Source organism: Pteropus medius, unplaced genomic scaffold, assembly GCF_902729225.1.
Source record: "Pteropus medius unplaced genomic scaffold, Ma_sr-lr_union100, whole genome shotgun sequence".
In the NCBI taxonomy this organism is placed as follows: domain Eukaryota; kingdom Metazoa; phylum Chordata; class Mammalia; order Chiroptera; family Pteropodidae; genus Pteropus; species Pteropus medius.
This window is the reverse complement of record NW_024349800.1, coordinates 51,493,049-51,515,175: the sequence shown is the minus strand read 5'-3', so window position 1 is coordinate 51,515,175 and position 22,127 is coordinate 51,493,049. Positions and strand designations below refer to the sequence as shown.

Here is a 22,127-nt window from a genome sequence, read left to right as displayed (position 1 = left end):
ATCAGCAAGACCTTCAGATTTACTTCTCTTAATATTTTAAACAGTATATGATTTTTCTGCCACTTCATTAGTTTTATCTCTGACTCCCTGCTAGTGAGCATTTCTTTACCAAAACCATATTAACCTTTGCACTTATCATAGAATGTGCAAATTAGGAGGAAGTTTATTGATAATATAGTCAAAGCTCTTACCAGAGTAGAGCCCTCAGCATCTGTGGCAGAAGGGCTTTCAGCTTCTTCCTGGACTCTCGGAGGTAATTAGTTCCAGAGGGTGAGCACTTAGGCTCAGCAGTTTCTCTGGTCAAGTCTAGCAGCACTTGGTATATGTAAGGAAACATTTGCATGTGCTATCAAATGAACAAGCTCCTGGAACTGTGTGGCTCAGGATCTGTGACTAAACTTATCCTGGTATGAAGCCACCCCCAATTCATTTGATCGGTTTAGTTGAAAAATAGCAAATTTTAATTTTTTGGCAGTAACAGTTATGTCAACATTGGTAATAGTCTTCATTACCTGCATTTTGATTGAACTTTATGTAGAGCAAGTAAAGTAAGCAAGATTCTAGTTTCTGGCAGTTGTGACTTAAAATGAATAATATCGACAGATTAATAAAATTAGATTAATAAAATATTAACAGATTAATAAAATTTTATTAATCTAATTAATAAAATTAGATTAATAAAATTAATAAAAATAGAAAGTTAATTTTTTTGGCTTAAGATTTTAATATTGAAAAACATTATGGTCATTTAGTAAAAAAGTAAAGATGGTTATGTTTAGTATAATAGTGTCAAGTGAATCTACAGAACGAATAGTGATATTAACTATGCATAGTTTAAAGACAGAGATGGTACAGGTTCACTGGATTAAGAAGCAAGTGTGAGAGCCAGAAGTAAGGGAGCTTATACATATCTTGACCCTTGCTCAAATTCCCAGCATCAGAATAATTTAGAGTTGTCAAATCTGGTTTAGCATTAAGAAAGAGCTTATCTTTTATTTAAAAAATTATTATTAAAAACAAGTTTCCTGTGAAGTTTTTAAATTATTAAAGGTGCATTTAGGAGTAATTTATTTTGGGGACATTTATTTTGGCACCCTTTGTTAAATTTATTTCTCATTTGGTATTTTTGAGAGATTAAAGGTGATTCATGTTAATAAAACTTGAGTAAGCCTGTCTTGCTTTTTTGCTTGTTCGTTTTTGTCCGTCTATGTATGAAAAGAAAATACAGAAAGATATTTAAAAGTGGAGGGAAGAAAAAAAGCAGAAAGCAAATAAAATAAACAAGTAACTAACCATATACAGTCCTGTCCCTAAACAAAGCTGTTAATATTTTAGTGGACTTCTGAAAGTTACAGCTGATTTATAATTTTATTTAGAATATTTTGCTGTTTTTTCCAAAGTAAATAATTCTTTAATTCACTGGATCAGGAGTTAAAAACAAAAAACAGACAAAAACAAACAACAAAGAGCAACTCTCAGTGAATCTCCTTCAGGAAAGAAATTGTTCTTCTTAGTTCTGTCACGGAGGAAGAGCCCTAGCAGCTCAGCCATGGGCGGCCAGTCACTCAGAGTTGTTTGAGTTTGACCTCCTAGGTGCCGGGGCTTGGTGGTGAGTAGCCTGAGCCTTGCTCTGCATGGTATGAAGGCACGAGTGAAATGGACCCCGACCTATGAAATATATTTTTTCTCTTTATGAATATGAATAGGTTTTTCCTTTATTTAAGGGGGAGCAAAGACAATAACTTGTTAAGCTGTAAATGGAAAAAAATTTATGTCACTGTTAGCTGAGCTAACGCCCACCCTTGTGAAATGCTAGTAATAATTATATTAGTAGAGATACATTTTTTAAAAAAAATTTGGCCTAGCCCCCTTTAATTCTCAATCTGGTATTTGACCTTTTTCTCTCTTCTTCCACCTGTTAGTGTCATCTTCTTCCCTTTCTCTGTTCTCTCTCTGTTTTACCCATTGCTATAAAACTGCCTCTCTAACCTTTTTTCCAACGTACTCTCTTCTTTCTGTTCAGCTTTTTTTAGTTTTTAAGTATGTCTTTATATATACCAGTGATTTTTCCTATATATCCCCTTCAGCCACATATACACACTGTTTTGTTTGAACTACATAGTATTTTGATTATCTGTTGAATTTGAATGCTTTATGTATAGCATGTATTCTGTTCAGTAAAATATAGGTCCCACTTCTTCCTATTGACTTAAATTTATCCCATTTATACCCTTTTATAATAACTATGGCTCTTGTAGGGATTTGAATTTGTGCTTTTTCTTTTTTTTTCAAATCGATGATTGATGATTTATTTTTTTCACTTAAAGGCTGATGTAAAACCATTATGAATCTTATTAAAGAAAACCCAACATCTCAGTTGAAAAGTATGGTAGCTATATTTACTCATTAAATACTATTTAAGTTTTCTAACACATGACTTGAAAACATCCAGCATGCATCTTTAATCTTAGTACAGTGAATTCAAGACCGAGTATACATGTTACACGCATCAAGGTTAGATTACAAATTATCATAGTCATCATCATCATCATCATCACCATTATCTTCATGTTTTCTTTTCTATGCATTTGATGATTCATTGGCAATATTTTGTGATGACCTCATGTTAGTGGTAATAAGAATGTTTTGGGGCCCAAGTGATAATAGATTAGTCAGAACATTCTGAACTGCTGATGTTGTAGGAATTAATGCTTTTACAGCTGGGGACTGTGAAGTGGGCATCATTACTTTAAACCTTTGCCTGTGAGGGACATTGGGGTCCCTACTTTAGTTAAAACAGACATAGTTTGTGGGGTTGGTGTGCCAAGTGTGGGAATACTTGGTCTGCTAGTAACTGAACCAACACTTACGGAACTGTTATTCTTCCCACAGAAGTAGAAGCCTTTTTTTGTAAAGACTTATTAATTCTATAGTTTGGAGCAGTCAGGCAGTATATATCAGGTAGCAGTCTAGGGCCTGAATATGGCTTGAGCAATGGCAAATAGGTTTGATTTCTTTGCCTTGCAATATCTAATAAAAACCTCTTGGGGGAGGAGAAGTAAAAACTGGTCAGCATGACACGGGGTTGCCAATCACACATCATCTCCATCTACAGTAGCTTTCTTAGCATGGCTTGAATAAATTTTTACATCATCTGGAATTGTGGTCACATATTGGGAGGCAAACTCCAACATCAGATTTATAACGCTTGGCTTCTATTCTGTAATTCCCACATCCTTCAGGATTTGTGCCATCATCTGTGCATCTTTCAGCATGCTCTTGGGAGAAGGCATCTTGCCAGACTCTATGATACCTGGTGATCAGACTTCTAGAGCTAAATCACCCACGTTAATGTATTGCAGTCCTGATCCTGATACTAGTTCTTTGCCTAGCGTGGTTTTTCCAACCTTTGGTGTACCCATAAGCAGGATATTCAGAAGCAACATAGTCCTTATCACAACGGCGCTGGGAACCTGAGCACACCAAATTTGTACTTTTTATATTGTACTCTCTGTGAGAGTCCAGGAATCGATCCATATACATGTGTTAAATTGATTTTTAACAAAGGTACTATTTTTAACAAGTAATGCTGGAACAATTGGATATCCACATGGGAAAAAACTGGACTTTGATACATACTTTGTACCACATTAAAAAATATTAACTCTGAATCACAGACCTAAGTTAAAACCTAAAACTTTAACACTTCTAAAAAAAAAAAAGCATAGTATAAAACTTTCGTGACCATGGATTAGGCAAAGATTTCTTAGAGCACAGAAGGCATGATCTATAAAAGAGAAAACTGATAAATTGGACTTCATCAAAATTAAGAACTTCTAACCTTCAAAAGACTCTATTAAGAGTATGAAAAAACAACTATCAGAGAAATGTAAATCCAAACCACAATGAGATACTACTTCACACCTTCTAGGTTGGCTAGAATAAAAAATTCAGATAATAAGTGTTGAGAATGTGGAGAAATCAGAACCTTCATACACTGCCAGTAGGAATGTAAAATGGTACAGCCTCTTGAGAAAACATTCTGGCAGTTTCTTGGATATCCCACTCAACTCTCAAGTTTTTGCTCAAATCTCACTTTGAGTAAAGGTGGTCTACCCATACTATCCTATTTAATATCACAATTTTCCCCACTCCCCTCCCCTTCACTCACAATCCCCTTCCCTGCTTCCCCGCCCCCACCAATACATATCACCTTCTAACATACTTCTAAAATTACTTATTTTATTGTGTTTATTGCTTACCTCTTCCCGTTGGAGTGTGTAGATTCTATGAGGACAGGATAGAATACTGCCTGGCTTAAAGCCTCTCATTAAATATTTGTTGAATGAATTAATCTCTTGCTCTTAATTGCCATGATATATAGCCTCTCTAACATTTATTATTGAGTTTTCATAATGACTTGGTTTTTATCATGATGATTCAATAATTGTATACTACTTAATCTAGTCATGCTATAATTAATAAACTATTTCTTGTCATTTAGTTTATTTCTGAAGGATAGAGTTTTTCATTCAGCATTTAGAAACCTTTAGTATCAAGCTTTGTGTAACAGCCTCATAAAGATGATGAATATACAGAGCTTGTCATCAGGGAACTCTCAGACTGTAATGGCAGTAGATATATTAGTAATTATTACAATGGTATCTGATAAAGGCACATATTAGGGTCACTTTGAAGATAAAAGAGAGTATACCAGATGTAGTGCCCAACTCTGTGGGAACTAGAGGTTGGATCCAGGTTTCAGGGTGGTGTAAAAATGGATGGAGGAAGGACATCTGATTAAGAGGATGCAGTAATCAAAATGGACATTGAGGGATGGTTTGGGCCAGATATTGATTAGATTGGAAGAAAGCTAAAGATTGTAAAGGATGAAAAGGGTTAAGTAAGACTTTAATCATTAGCAATATAATGTTCTCTAGTAATTTATAATCTAACACATCATTCTAATTGGAAGAAGATTCTTGCTTTTAAAGATCTAAAAGAGGTAATACATGTAGGTTGTATTTATCTTAAAATATGTAGTACTCATACTCTTATAAGAGGGTAGGATGGAGTATTTAGAATTTCTTTAAACTACAAACAGTGGGTGTTATAAACTAATAGTTGTAGAAGTAAACACTTTTCCAGTGCTTGATACCAGGCATTACTCTAAACATTTTGCACATGTTAATTCAAAATAATGTATTTTACCTTCAGTTATATGTGTGGTCGAGTCATGATCATCTGTAGATAGATTATTTGCATTTGGATTATCCATTCATTTCAAAAGACATCTTCATTGACTGTATCTTTCCATCTTCCACCCAATATCCTTCTCCCCATTGTTTTTACCGAATTTGACCAGCTTTTTAAAAATCATTTATTATTTATTATCATCTATTTTTAAAGATTGTTTTTGTCTTTCTACCTTATTTGTTGATGTTTGTTGGGTCATAATGAGAGAGCAGGTGTCATGTGAGCCTGAGAAAAGTATACAGACTCATTTTCCTTAGTCTTAGAATTTTCTTCACTTCCTGCTTCTTTATATTTCATCTGTTCAAGATTTTGTCTCCAATTACAATGTAATCATCTGTACAAGTATCAATGGAAGTCATTTTCCACAGTTTTATTTGTTATCATAGACTTCCTCCCCTCTGTAAACCAGGGATACAATTCTTAGAAACCATAGGCTTTTAAAGGATTAGAGGCGATATATAATACCCACTGTTTGAATTAGAGGAAAGAGAAGAGTTATGAAAAAGAATCCACTACGGGAGCTGATTTCAGGCAAGGCTGTTGATGGACTTTACACAAAAGTATCTTTACCCACATTGTTCAATGATTTTATTTCACCTTGTTACATTGTCTGAAATTCTTTCTTTTGAGCATTAATTTGGATAGACAAAATATCTGCTTTTTAGATATCTCTGGTTGGGTTAACAGTTTATAATCATTTTTATAAATTGTTCTAGTCAGATTGCTTCTCCACCTCTATTTGTATTAGAAAGGAGAAATGTAATTTTGGAGATGAGTATTATGGCAAACCGAGGCAGCCAGGGTAAGCCTAGAGTGGTTATTGGGGAGTGGAAGAATTTGAGGGTACTGAAATTAGAGAAGAGGGATATGGGGAATTCTGCGCAGAAAGGTGGAATTTAAAAAATTGTTTTATTAAAAAATTGCTAAGGATGGCACTTGAGGAAGTGACCATTTTATAGGAAAAAAGGACATTATTTTCTTTAAGTCTGTCTTATTCTAATGACCTGCTCACTTGCTCAGAATTCAGGTTCATTCTTCAGTGTAGTTTCATTTTCCATATTTGGGAGACTGGTATGGGGGTGAAGATTAGGTTGAATTTGGGAAAGATAAAAGCAAATAAAATGTGACTCCATTATAATTAATGTTGTAGTACAGCTTTGTAAAATAAGCCTGCCAGTTGGACCATAATTAGTTAAATTTCTTTTATGAGGATATGTATATAAAATGTTAAATGACTAACATATGGTTAAAATCGAGGTTGTAATTTGTTCTAGAGAACAAAGACCTCACACTAAGGATAAGGAGTCAGGAAACAGAATCTGAGATTTAGTCCATCTCTTTTCTGTTTGATTATCTTTCGTAACAATGATCCAGGGGTCTCCTTTATATTATTTACTTATTGGTCCTAGTTCTGTTTCTGAAGTCATATAGAACAAATCTCTGTCCATTTTCATACATCAAGGGTTCAGATATTTTATGACTGCTTTGTTGTCTCTGATGATAGCTATTCTGTCTTCCCATATGCATCTCTTTTCTGGGCTAATTTCCATAGCCTAATTGTTTTTTGTATACCATTGTTTTCAAACTCTTGGAAATTCTTCTAGATATTCTCTAACTTTCAATCCTTTAAATCATTGTATTCAAAATCTCATATAAGGGTTTGAATGTGCTTCTGATCAGCTCAGATTAGAATGGGTCTGTTTTATCAGTGTGACTAAAATAGCCCAAGTTCGAAATTAGAATTTTTTTCTTTTTTAAATGAGTATATCCCACATTTTGTTCCCATTAACTAGTTTGGTCATTTAAGCCGTGCACACGCTCTCTCTCTCTCTTTCTGTCTGTCTGTCTGTGTCTTTCTGTCTTTCTGTCTTTCTTCATAATTGGCAATTAAGCCAGGTCTTCCTGTCTTCATTTGAACCTAAGAATAGAGGAGAGAATGGTATAGCAAATCAAGGGACTTTAGGGCCAAAAACATTTGGGTTTTGCCATTTATTATTGCGGTGTCCTTGGATTGACTTGACTTTTTTTTTTTTAAATAAAATGAGGATAATAATGCCTCATTACTAGGATTGTTATGAGGATTACATGAAATAATCTAGGGAAAATACTTTAATATGCTTTATTCTAGTGTTTTTCTTATTGTTAATTTAAAAAAATGTTTTAAATAAGCATTTAATAGCTTCAAAAAACACAAAAGTATGTAACTGTTAAAGAATACTGTATAGCAAACTTACCACCTTTAATTTATATCTAGTTTTTAACCCATTTATTTTCATTCACCATTTTTAATTTTCATTTATCACATTATCTAGCCTACCCAGCTTTGTGTTATCAACAGATACTATGAGCAAGTTTTGGAATTATTGGGACAAGTCATTGAAAAACATTTAGCAGGTCAGCCTGAGGCCGAGCACTTAGGCAGGCCACTGCAGCCCTGTGTTTTGGTGAATAACAAGTGGTTAATCAGCACTTTCTGGTAAGAGTTTTTACAGCCAGTTTCTTCTCTGCCTCGAAGTCCCTTTAATCACTGACTTTCTACCATTTTTTTTTCTCTGCAAGTATATTTGAGAGATCAGTGTCAGCTATATATTCTCTTTGGTATTGTCCTACTTTACGGACCAGTTTTTTTGGATAGTTATGCTGAGAAAACTAATGTTTGCTAATTTTACAAAAAAAAAAATCAGCTATATTTAGCATAATGATATAACTTAAACTCAGATATTTTAGTTAGCGGTAAAATATACACATTCTTCAGTTTTAGCATAGTGCAGATTTTTAAAAATGGCTTTAAAATTTTTCAGATTTTTTTTTAGTTCTCAGTGTAACCCACAATGAACCAAGAAATTTCTGCTACTTAGCATTTTAACAAATAGTTTCTCACTAAAGATTGCAAAGTACATCAGAATTATAGCCAAAGATTTCCAGTTATAGAATTAACAACAGCTTATTTTTCTGGTGCCACATTTGTAAGTTTTAATTGTCAGCAGAATATCTGAAGAAGTGTTGGACAAAAGATATTCAATACAGTTTTATTTTAAACAAAAAATAATCAATTTGTTTACCATTAAGGGCTAGAGAAGGACCATTGTTTTAAGAATTACATTCACCTTGCTTTTTATTTATGTTAAGACATTTTAGTGAGAGAATATTATAATTAACACTGTGGAAATTTTAGCTAATCAAGGCTATTTATTTTGGAAAATAAAGACACCTGGTGAGCAGAAAATCCTGTATTTGTACTTTATTTTTGCAATAATATGCCTCTGGGTATATGTTTCAAATTTTTAGCTTTTGTCCATTTTGTCTCTCAGGTGGCTTATTGATTGTTTTCTCCTGCTGAGGCCCATTGTTCTTAATCTAGCTTTTGTTTTCACATAGTTATTTCCCACTAGTTTATTGTCTGTATGCAAATTAAACATAACAACATGCATTCCAGTCACTGTCTCAAGCTAAGTTAATTCTTACTTTGTTCAGTACTTCCTTTAACGTCCAGTGTCCACACGTGTTTACACTTGGGTGTACAGGACCTTTGCGGATCTCTCCATTGCTGATAGGGAAAAGAGAGACTGAGAAATGCCTTGAAGTGGAAGAGTAAGGAAAAGAAAATGTACTTGTAAATGTTTTAAATAGACGATGTCTTTTAAAAAGGGTTGATTGTTAGTTAGCCAAGCCTTGTGGGGATTTCTTATATGTCAGATTTCTTTATAACCTCATCTCAGCAGTGTTAAAGCCTCATAATAAAAAGAATGATCTTACAGTTGTTACAGTACAAGACTACCTAGAGGGGCTGTGATGGATTGCTCAGTTGAAAACTATCTTAGCTAATTTTTTGTTTCTAGGATAGAGGGAAGGGAACAACCCATTACCAAAAAAACAAAAAACTGACAAAAACCCCTCTCCCTTACTTGTAAGCCCACAAATGAGCAGGTTTGGGAAATTTACCTTGCTTTCACTGTTAACAGATGACTTTTTATGTTTGATTTTTGTTTTTAAGGTGTCTGAAGAAATTACAGAATATATTCAGAAAAAGAGCAAGACATATATCTGTGTTATTTGGTGCCCTGCTAAAATCAAATCTATGGCCTGAGTGAATTCTTTTCACCTTTTCTTATTAGTTTGAGCAGTAGTAGCTGCCTCAGTCAGAAGCCTTATTCAAAGGCAAACCCTGGATGACTGTTGTTGTACTAAAATTTAGGTGATAGTGCATGCAGGGAGAATGTTCATTTTCAAGCAGTGTTCAGCTGTAAAGATGGTATTATTCTTACCCTGTGAACAGTAACAGGATAAGTCAGTAAAGCTGAATGAGCTTTGTAATGGGAATTAGAAGACCTGGGTTCCAATCTATATTCTGTTAAAAAGTTCTGAGCTTCACTGAGCAGATCACTTTACCACTCTGGGATGCAGTCTGTAACCAGAGGGCTTAGATGTGATGCTGGCTTACAATCCTTTCCAATTTAAAATGATCTCATAATTATTATACCTTCCTCACTTCCTCTAAATGTCTGTGTATACTTTTCTCCTTTCTTTTTCTTAGAGGAAAAAAATGACTTTTCAAGACTAGTTCATATGATCTTGAAACCGTGTTCCTAGTTCCTCCACTTTTGTAGTTGTTCATTCATTTATCCAGCACACATTTATTAGGTATGTATAATAAATTTTTCAAGTTCTTTTAGTTTTGGGGAATGAAAGATCAAGAAGACACAGACTCAGTCCTCAAGGAGATTACAGCCTAGTAGGGGAAGAAAAACTTTCAACATAGTATAATAAAAAAGGGATGTAACCCGGCCATGGGGAGACACAAAGAAGAAATGAATTTATTTTTTGGCCAGTCAAGTAAGGGTTTACAGAAGAAGGGGGACCCCTGACCAGACTTAAAATTAAAAACAAAAACAAAAACCCTTTTCCCTCTCAATAAAAGTAGTAGATTCTTAATGTTAAAAAAAAAAAATTTACATAAATAAAAATCAAGAAAACACTTGATATCCATCTCTTACAACCCTTTTGAAACTGGGTTTTATTTAATTTATTTTTTTAAAAAACTTTATTGTGGTAAAATACTTGTAACAAAATTTAACATTGTAACCATTTTTTAAGTACATGGTTCAGTGTTATAAAGTACATTCACATTGTTGTACAACTGGAAACTGGGTTTTAAAGGATGCCTAAAAGACTAAAAGTCATTCTGGTGGAAGAGGCATGAATGCAAAGTTCTGAAGGTCTGAAAAAATGTGTTGTATGTGGCTAACCGGAAGTAGGTATGACTGGACCATGAGGGATATTGGATGAGAAATGGGAGATATGGGGAGTCATCAGTCATATCATGGAGGACTTTGTGACACTAAGGCATTTAGAGTCTGCCTATGGAAAGTCAGGAGCCACTGAAGGTTTTTAAGCTGGGAAAGGGACAGATTCATGGTGTGATTTGCATTTTAGGAAACATTCTGGCCAGCTGAGGGCAGACTAAATAGTACTTTTGCTTTACTTCTTCAAATCTATAGAAATAATAGAAAAATATATACGTCGTTTTGTATAGAAAGAAGGGGAATTCTCCATAAATCAGAAACTATGAAGAATTTTTGAAAATAGGAGGTCCTTTAGGTAATACTCATATACAGAGGCTGGGGAAACCAGGAATGGGAAGGGTCCCAGAGTAATCAGGAGGGTGATTCATCAGCATTACTGCAATGTGAGCCGCCAAGCTGCTCTGACCTCTGTCCATTCTAACACCACTTTGGGCTAAGCAGACCTGTTTCCGTGCGAGAACTGCATGGAGGAGCCTGGGTCTATGAGACCAGGAAGCACTCTGGGTAACTGGCTGGGCTCACTTAGAAGACCAGGCACTGAGGCAAACCATCCTGTGGTGTGTTCTGTCCCTCTTCCACTCCTGCTGAAAGCAAAAGCAATATGAAATGAGTATTATTCTCTGAGTGAACTATACCAAAAGAAGACAGCAGAATGTAACACAATCCCAAATACAAAGATAAGAATCTTCAAATGTTTCAAGAAAGCCAAAACCATGAAATCAATAAACAAAAGAGCTTACGGTCAAGTAGAAAGTTACTAGAACAAAGTTCTAAAATAAGTTTAGCCAGTAATTTTAGAGAGGAATTTATTATATTCTTAACAAAAATATAACAAGTTGTTATAAACAAGGCATTAAGAAGAGTCAGTTCTGGGGAATGAGAAATAACTGTAGTTGAAACAATCTTTTTGGTGCCTTTGGAGAATGGATTAGAACGATGATGATCGGTAGCAGAAAAATTGGCTCTATCTGGTGTTTCAATGATATAATGAGATCCCAAACTAAGATAGTAGCCATAGGGATAGAGCTAAGGAAACAAATATAAGAGATATTAAAAATATGGAATTAATAAGACCAATGGGTGTAGGAATGAGAGAGAAGGAGCAATCTAGAATATTCCTAGTTTCTTGTTTGGTTCAGTGGAGAGTAATATTCCCAGAAACCCAAGTAGCAAATTCAAGAGTAAAAGCAGTTTTGAGGGGTGGGGATGGAGGATACTACTCTCTCACTTGGACATGTTAAGATTGGGATTCCCATGAGACAACCAAGTGGAGAAATGTGTTAGACTAGTGGATATATGGATTTGGAACTCAAATGTCTGTGCTTGAGCAAGATTTAGAAGTCATGTATAGGTGATAATGGTAGTAGATCTCATACTTATGGATGAGGTTGCTTAGGAAGAATGCATAGACTTTCAGACAAAATTGTAGATCACTACCATTTAAGATGTATGTGGAAGAAGAAGAGCCAGCATAGGGAAAGGAGAGAAGAATGGTTGGAGAGGAAGAGGTGCGCCAAGAATAATGTCCCAGAAACCTGAGAAGTAAGGGTGTGGTCAGCAATGCCAGATTATCAAAGGGTAAATAAGGGCTAAGTAGTGATTTGTTAAGAGATGACCAAAACAGGAGCAGCTTCATCGGAGTGGTGGGGCTAAAACCAGTGGGTTTGAAGAATAAAGGGAAGGTAAGGCCGTAGATTCTGCAGACGTAGGTTTGTAGAGGAGTGAGTTCTGTGAGAGCTGGGATGAGGAGAGGATATTGTTCATTAGTCCTGTTTTCTAGCCTCTCTTCTTTACTAGTTTCTTACTCTTTTTTTTTTTTACATTGTCAGGTGTTTTCTTTCATTCTCTCTAACCTTTCATCTCCTCTCATGTAACTCTTAAACTTCTCTCTCAACTCTATATTTTTGTAGCACTTATTTTCTTTTTTCTTTGGGAAGATTCATATGATAGCTTACATTCTTATTCATCTATATGCTTTCGTCTCCTTAGCTACTTGATACCACAAGTTTTTTAAGGTCTTTTTGTGGCTTTAACTTGATCATACTGTCACACTGAAGATCCTCAATTAAGAGTCCTTGAAAATCAATTGCACAAATACAGGATGGAGAAATCCTGTTTCATAATAGTTCTAGCAAAAAAGAAAATGCATTGTCAACAATTAGAAGTTTGATATGACATCTGGGCAAATTTGGTCAACCTTGAAATGTATTAATTGAAGTATTATGTTCAGCTTACAGGAAGAATTAATTATTCTGCCCCAGTGAAAATACATGTAACATCTGTTGTTTGACTCTAATTCTGAATATCATAATTAAGAGAGACATTGGCAAACAAGAAACTTGTTCAGGAGAGGGAGAAAAATGATGAGGTCGGGAGTGTTGGTTGCCGGCCTAGTATCAATTCTCCCTTTCTTAGTAACATAACTGCTGTAATGTGGGCACATCATTAAGTCTGACTGTAAAATGACATTTCCCAGCAGCTGTAAACAGAAGTCTTCGGGTAGGCCTTCTAGGAAAGCTCTTTGAAGGGGATGGACTCATCTGGGAAGCCTCAGTAGGAGCTCTTGTCTCTTCTTCCTGTCTTCTGCCCAGGACATGGATGCGATTTCTGGAGTTTCAGCAATCATCTTTTAACCCTGAGACAACTCAGCATAAATGCTATGGGTTAAGGCTGGAGAGTGAAAAGATAGAACGAGTTGGAGTCTTTGGTGACTACAAACCTCTTAAGGTAGAGAAAACTAAACCTCTCTTTTCTGTAAACTGTTTTTGTGTAACTGACAGAGAGGCCTAGTCAAGCTGACTGGATTAAGGCTATTATTGAGGCCAGCCTTAACAGAGATGCTGGTTGCCAAGGTTGGCACAAAGGGGAGATTTTCTGAAAAAAATTTGAACACTGATCTATATTTTTGAGAGAGCCTTTTTCTGATTCTGGAAGAATGTGGCCATCTCTCTTGTATGTATGAGCAAATAGAAAAACGATAGGTGATAAGAAGACTCAGCAGTTCAAAAGAAGGAAAAATTTGAATTTTCATATGAGATAGCTCTATGTGAAATAGTTGTGACGCTGCATCAGACATAAAAAAATTAAGTTCTTTGACTCAGTGAGAATTAAGAAGGGATTTTCATGAACAAGGCGCATTCTGAGAACAGGAGAGTTTTTGGAAAACAATTATTAATATTGAATGAAAATATATAATAATAGTGAACATAGATTGGATACTTCAGAAAATCATATCAGTAAATGAGAAGACTAGTTCAAACGATGTTTCATAATTATGGAAAGATAGAGATGGAGATTATGACAAAAAAAGATAATAGACAGTAGATAGATGGATTCAAGAGATCTGGTATACATAAATTGGGTGTTCTAGAAGGAAGGAACAAAGATGATGTATAAGTAATCAATAAATACTCAAAATGTTAAAAATGTTACTAATGTTGAAAATATTGCTAAACTGAAGACTTGTACTTTTAATAAACTCACCAAATAGCAAATAAGATGAGTGATTATACTGGTCATGTTTCTGATGTTCATGGATGAGAGGAAATTCTGTGAGTATTCAGGGAGGAAAACCAAATTATTTTCAAAGGAAAGCTAATCAGGTTGGAATCTAGTCTTCCATTTCATGAAAAATGCTAGATTTAGGAATTTCAAACTTTGGGTTTATGGACTAATGCTAGTAGAAAATTCAAGTGATTAACATAAACTATAAAACTGTTTTTTGGCTAAATAAGGATATAAGATAACAATTGAATAATTTTTGTTTTAGATCAAACATGACTGTCACCTTTTTGGATTGTACTGAGGACTAGGGAAAACTTCATTACCAAGTAGTACTGATTCCTGGTTTGGAGTTTGGTTCACCACTGCAGTATTTAGTGTCATGAAGGAAAAGGATGTGACCTCAGAGTTTTGTACCTTAACACACTGTCATTTACATATAAAGTCAAAAGATAGATTTCCAGACAGACATGGTTTCAGAAATTATATTAGCTTTGTACCTTTTCTGAAAAAAAATTCAAGGAAATACTCTATAGACTAATGTAATTAATAAATTTGATTTAGCAAATTAATATCAAACTTTGTACTTACAGAAGCTATTTATTTTATTACCTGTAAAATAGTCATTAAATCAAAGCTACAGAAATAACAAAAGTATTTATTTTAAGCATTTTTTGTGTGTCCTGCTGTGTACTAATCAGAGAGCTAGGCTCTGAGGATGCAGTGGGAAAAAACAAAGTAATGTGATTTTTGCCCTGTTGGAGCTTACAGTCTAGCAGCTGATATAAGAAAAAGCCACATAGTTACAATGCAGTGTGATGGATGATGGATAGACTATGTGGTGGAATGTGAGCATAGAGCAGGAGAACTTACCCGAGGTTTGGGAGAGAGGCAGAGATGGCTTTCTGAAGAAGGAATGTCTGAGTTGAGATAAGATCACAGGAGAGAGGAATTGAGAAAATTTCAGATTGGCTGATTGCAGAGAACAGAAAGAGAAAGGAGTGGGTGACCTGGAGAGGTTACTAGGGACAGTATCACAGAGAACCTTGACAACAATGTCAGGGCAGTTAGCCTCTATCCTGAGAGGAGTGGGAAGTAGTGAAAGGTTTTAATCATGAAAAGCGATATAATCTGGTTTGTGTTTTTAAAGGTCACTTAGGCTATAGTGTAGATTAGAGCCAGTAAAATTGAAGATAGTGAGATCAATTAGAGAATTTTCTTATTTGTTGGTTCTAACAATAAATATTTTTAGGTCAGAGGTAATGTTGGGCTGACTATAGTAGGGTCTTGGGATGGAGAGAAGTAGGTGGATTTGAGAAAGATTAAGGCTTTGGTGGTTGAATATTAGGAAGATAATAGAGGGAAGAAGGAAGACCTGATCTTAAATTTCTGGCTGGTACAATAGGTAGATGATGATGATGCCATTTAATAGGGGAACCTGGAAGAGAATATTATGGAGAGACGATGAGTTCAGTTTGAGGTGCCTTTGTGGCAGCTAAGTTGATAATCCAGTACATAGTCAGATAAGTGGGTCTGAAGTTTAGGAGGGAGTTCTGGGATGGAGATACTGATTTGGAAAGTATCAACATTGGAAGATAATTAAAGTCATGGATATGAAAGGTCACCCAGGTAGAATGTGCAGAGAGAGGAGATGATTTAGGTGAAAGATCTTAGGAACACATATATGTAAAATGAAGATTCTCCTAATAAGACCTCCAGAAGAAATGACTAGTAGAAAAAAATTCCGAAACAGTTGTATACTGGTATTAAACACGAGTAGTTGGATGGTGAATTGTGTGTAGGATCCGGGTTTCTCGCTTTTGAAGAGTGAGGTTACAGATAGCAATGGGCAAGGGAAAGGCTAGAATAAACCATGTGTACTGGATTAGAGAAATCAGTGTGAACTCATGTTTAGCTTAATACAGATATGGATACAGACACATTATAGATATGTATGCATATGTGGCCTAGTATACAGACATATTTTCTAGCTCTGTCTACTGAAAGAGCCTAGAAGCAGTGACACCCCAGTAGCACTAAGCACACCCAGCATCCAGATTTTGGTTTCTAATACCATTTTCCAACAAAAAGAACTAAAGCCCCTTGGAAAATGTCTGATTCTAGGATGAGGACAGGGAAGATGCTAACGAGATGGGAATATTTTGTACTGCCACAAAGTAAGAAAAAGCTCAAAATCCAAAAGGATTGGCAAAAAGATACAGGCGCCAACCTGAAAAAGCGCCCAGTGACCAAAGCTGAAACATCAACAAAAATACGTAACATAGTATTAGATTATAACTCAAAGTATAAAGTAAATGTTCTTAAATCTATACTGATTAAAACAAATGATTGAATAAATAAGTGCCCCCACTTATTTATCCTGTACAGAAGAATTCCAAGTGATTTATGCAGTTTCCTCCCTCAAGGAGGCGGAATTTGATTCCCCAGCCCTTGACTGTGGGCTGTACTTAGTGACTAAAAGGGAATGGTTACTTGTGTTGATGCTGTTTAAGATTAAATAAGACAAGAACCAAGGTATTTTCATGGGATATAGCACTAGAGATATGAGAAGATAGTTTACGATTATCTTAATTATGTATTCATCTAGTTTCTTATATTAAGTCTCAGAGAACAGAATTTTAAAGGCTATGTCATCTTAGTCTCCCCTGACATGAAAATGCCTGTACTGAGTTCTGATTTAATATTATGCCATCTGTCTGTATAGAATCCATCTGTAAGGAACATCATTTGAATGATGTGCATTATATAAAATTAAATTCGAAACTATAGTCCACTAGATCCATTATTCTTTGTATAAGTGCATATAGTTAAGATAAAAAATTAATTTTTCTTTTTATCAGGAAGTGAAAACTTAACCCTGAAAATATAGACACAAATTTGATACTTAGTGATTATAATTTGCTAATATAATGAACTTGATAGTGTCTGTTTCAGTTACATATTATCGTATAACAAATCACCCTAAAATGTAGTGGCTTAGAACCACATTGATTTATTATTTTTATAGTTCTGTGGATCAGGAATTTGGGCAAGGCTTGGATAGGGGATTCTTGTTTTCTATGTGGCATCAGCTGGGATCATTCACTCAGCTGGTAGCCTTCTGGACAACCTAAGAAGGCTTCAGTCACATGTCTGGCACTTTGGCATGCCTCAAATATGGCCTCTCCATAGCAGGATAGTTTTAGGGTAGTCAGATTTCTTACATGGCTTCTAGCTTCGAAGAGGGAGAATGAGGAAGCTGCCAAATCTTCTGGTCTCTGGAGTTCAGAACATCGCTTTCATCACATCTTGTTGGTCAAAGTAAGTCACAAGGCCAGCCAAGGTTCAAGGAGTTGAGAAATAAGTCCCATCTCTTGATGGGTGGAATGACCTATGCACACAGGGAAGGGAAGAATTCATGGTAGCAGTCTTTGGAGACTAGTATGTGGCCATACCAACTCCACAGTATCTAATTTTTAATTTTATATACATAGTTTTATGGTGATGAATCCTCTTTAGTTTGTATTTTAACCACTACCTTGTATTTGTAACCAATTAACGTCTTCTTAAAAATGAGGCAGGTTATAAATATTAAATAAAAAGATATTACCTTAATTTAATAGAAAAAAAATTTAAAACAATGGGGGTCAAGCTAATTCTCAGTCTTCTTATTGCCACTTGCTATAAATTTATTTTGGATTAAGAACTATCTTGGGGAAAAAGAAGAAAAAAAGTATCTTGGATTACTTAGAATTGAAAATCTTCTAAAATATTTTTACGTAGTAATTGGGTCTAGCTTATGAGACTTTGCTGCTTTATCTTGGTTTCCCTGATCTGAAAGGTTTACTAACACATGTCCACATTTAAAAAAAATCCTGGTAAACTTCGTGGAGCACAATCTAGCAAAGGCTATCATAATTTAAAATTCAGATACCCTTTGACTTGGTAATTCTGCTTCATGAATCCACAGATATTCTTGACATCAGGGGTTCCCAGCCCCCAGGCCGCGGACTGGTACTGCAGGAGGTGAGTGGCAGGTGAACAAGGGAAGCTTCACCTATATTTGCAGCCGCTTCCCCGTGCTAGCATCACCGCCTCAGCTCCACTTCAGATCTTAAGGCGTTAGATTCTCATAGGAGCACTTGTCCCTGGTGCCAAAAGGGTTAGACCACCGCTTTACAGCATTGTCAGTAGTGGCAAAATATTGGAAACAACATAAGAGTCCATAGTAAGAGACTGGTTAAATAAATTATGATGTATTCATAAATATAAAATCATGAAATTGTTGAAAGTGTGAGCGAATTCTATATGAAGGCTTGAATAAGCTCTAAAATACATCAAGTGAAAAAAACTCATGACAAGAAATTGTATAGCATGCCACCACTTTCTTTAAAAAATGTGTTTTAATAGATGTATGGTGACGATGAAGACACAATAAATGAAGGAAGGGAGCTGGCGACCGGGGGCATTTCTATTCACCATAACCCTTTAGTACAGTTTACTTTTGTACCAGGTACATGTATTAACTACTCTAAAAATTAACCTCTAAAAACATACTCTGATAGTGTTTTCATTTGTTGGTTATTTTCTTGTGTAAGGCAGAATGTTGGAAGCTGCATTCAGAGAGGAGTAGTCTAAAAGCTTTAAGGAGCCTAAGGCCAGTAGGGAAGATTAAACACATGCACCATATAACTAGGCTGCTTGATAGAATGTTCATTTTTGCATTGTCCAGATACTTTGCCCATTATTTTTATTGGATTATTGTCTTATTATTTTATTAAAGAGTTCTTTATATTCTAGAAACAAGTTCTTCATTAATATTTGTTTTGCAGATATTTTCTCTAAATTTATAACACTGTCTTTTGAAGAGCAGAAGTTTAAAATTCTAAGTGCGATATGTTAGTTTTTTCTTTTATGGGTTGTGCTTTTGGTGTCATATCAAAAAACTCTTTGCCAAACTCAGGGTTTGGCCAATTTAGCCTATTGCTTGTTTTTGTAAATAAGCTTTTATTGGGCCATGGTGGTGCCGGTGTGGGTACTCATTGTCAATGGCTACATTCATGCTATAATGACAGTTGCATATTTGCAACAAAGACTATGTAGCCCACAAAGCTTAAAATATTTACTCTCTTACACTTTGCAGAAAAAGTTTGCCAACCCCCAGACTAACTTAGGGTCCTCCAAATTTTCTCCTGTATTTACCTCTAGAAATTTTGCATTTTTAAATATTTGGATCTATTAGATTTTATATAAGATAGGAGATGTGGGTTGAGGTTCTTTCTTTTTTCTATATAGATTGTTAATTGTTACAGTACCAGTTGTTACAAAGACAACTCTTTTTCTATTGAATTACCATGATACTTTTGTTGTAAATCAACTGACCATGAATATGTAGATCTGTTTCTGAACAGTTTCATCTGTTCTATTGATTTGTATGTTTATCCTTACGCCAGAATTACAATGTCAGTGTAACTCTAGCTTCATAGAAAGTCTTGAAATCAAATTGTGTAAATTTTCCAAATTTATTTTTCAAAATTGTTTTGAATATTCTAGATTTTAAGCATTTCCTTGTAAATTGTAGATTCAGCTTGTCAGTTTAAAAAAAAAAAAAGCCTGGTGGGGTTTTAATTAGGATTTATGCTAAATCTATAAATTAATTTGGGAAAAAATTGATATTCTTAATATTGATTGATCTTTAAAAACAGTGTATCTCCGTTTGTTGAGATCTTTGATTTCTCACTTGGTGATTTGTATTTTTGAGTACACACATTCTCACTTGGTGATTTGTATTTTTGAGCACACAAATTTTCCATTTATTTGTTTGTATATATCTTAGGTATTTTTATGTTAATATAATTGCTACTATTTTGTTAATTTGTCTAATGATTAATTGCTACCATATAGAAATACAATTGTATGTTGACTTTGTGTCCTGCAATTATGCTGTTTACTTATTAGTTTTGGTGATAGATTTTTTTTTTAAGTTTATTGGGGTAACATTGGTTAATACAATTGTATAATTTTCAAATGTATATTATAGTTTGACATCTCTATATTCTATTGTGTGATTACCACCCAAAGTCCAGTTCTTTAGGATGTTCTATGTAGACAATCCTTGTTACTTACGAAAGAAGCCAGTTTTGTTTCTTTTTCATCTCTAGGCTTTTCTCTCTTTCTCTTTCTTTCTTTCTTTCTTTTTTTTTTAATTGTACTGGCAGTACAGTATTGAATAGGAATTATGAGGACAGATATTCTTGCCTTGTTCCCAGTCTTAGAGGGAAAGCATTTAGTCTTTCATTATGTGTGATATTAGCTATAGGTTGTTGTAGATTCATATCCTAGGCTGAGCACATTCCCTTCTGTTCCTAGTTTTCTGAAAGTTTTGAATTATGAATGGCTGTGAGTTTTTTGTAATTTTTTTTGCACCTCTTAAGGTGATCATTTATGTTTTAGTCTACTGATATGGTGGATTATATTGGCGGTTTTTTTTCATATATTGAATTAAAACTGCATTCCTGGGATATATACTGTTTGGTCATGGTATATATATTCTTTTTTTTATATGGCTGGATTCATTTTTCAAATATTTGGTTAAGATATTTTGTGTCTGTGTTCATAAAAGGATATTGAGTTTATCTTAAAGTTTGTTTGGGGGTGGGGCGGATTCCACGAGAAATACTATCCTCGTAAAATGAATTGAGAAGTGTTTTCTCATTTATTTCTGGGAGAGTTTATATAATAATGGTATGATTTCTCCCTTAGATGTTTGGTAGAGTTTACCAAGGAAGTTATTTGTCTTGGCACTTTCTTCATGGGAAGATTTTAAATTATGAATTAAATTTTCTTAATATATAAAGAGCTGTTCTTGTTATTTAGTTTCTTGAGTGAACTTGGTGATTTGTCTTCAAACTTTCAAGAAACTAGTACATTTTATCGAAATTATAGAATTTATTGCCATAAAGTTGTTCATACTATTACCTTATTATTCTTTTAATATGTACAAGATTTCTAGTGATATCCAATAAAAGTAATTTCTAGCTTCTCTTTTCTTTTTTTCCTTGATCATTCTGGCCAAAGTTTATTCAATTTTATTGAACTTTTCAAATAACTAGATTTTGGTTTTATAGATTTTCTTTGTTGTTTATTTGTTTTCATTTCTTCTAATCGCTTTGCATTTGATTCACTCTTTTTTGACTTCTTTAAGGTGGGAGGATTGCTGTGTCTTCTTAATGAATTAATGTTTTATCATTATGTAGTGTCCTTCTTTATTACTGGTAATATTTCTTGTTCTGTTGTCTGCTTTGTCAGATATTAATATAGCCTTGCTGTCTTTCCTTTCCATCCTTTTGCTTTAAACCTTTTCTGTATTTTTGTATTTAAAATGTCTTGTGGAAAAGTGTATTTTTGGAGCTTGTTTTTAATTTGATATCTGATAATCTATACCTTTTCATTGAGTGTTTGGGTCATTTCTATTTAATATAACAATTGATAAGTTTGGATTTAAATCTACCATCTTGCTAGTTGTTTACTATTTTGAATCTTTTTTTGTTTGTTTTTCCTTTCTGCCTTTTATTGAATTAATCATTTTTCATAATTCCTTTTTATCTAACACTCTTGCTTTATTTTATTTATATACACACACATACCCTGTCTCCCTCTCTCTGTCCCCCCCGCCCCCCAGCTCTTTGTCTGTCTGTCTGTCTTTCACTCTCACTCTTACTCTCACATACACATGAGTGATTGCCCTAGGTCATGGTTTCTCAAACTTGGCACTGATGGTATTTTTGGTTGGCTAATTCTTTGTAATCGGGGATGGAGGGGGATATCTTGTGTGCATTGTAGGATTTTTAAGAAGCATTCTTGGCCTCGATCTACTAGATGACAGTAGCAACCACTCTCCATCCCCAGTTGTAGCAACCAAAAATACTTCCAGACTTTGCTTCATGTGTCATGTAATAATCTTATTGCAGTATACTTTCATTTTCTAGCTTCCATTTATATAGTATATTGTCATAAATTCTACTTCTGTATATGTTATTAACCTCATAATACATTATTTTTTGCTTT

The 22,127-nt window shown here is 34.6% G+C and overlaps 1 protein-coding gene and 1 pseudogene across 5 annotated transcripts in view; one reads left to right on the top strand and one right to left on the bottom strand.

The window, feature by feature from the left end:
• The window catches only part of NCOA1 (nuclear receptor coactivator 1), a 194,990-nt gene that overhangs the window by 17,359 nt on the left and 155,504 nt on the right, over positions 1-22,127 (top strand). The window lies entirely within an intron of this gene.
• LOC120621546 (transcription initiation factor TFIID subunit 9-like) lies at positions 2,413-3,543 on the bottom strand (annotated as a pseudogene).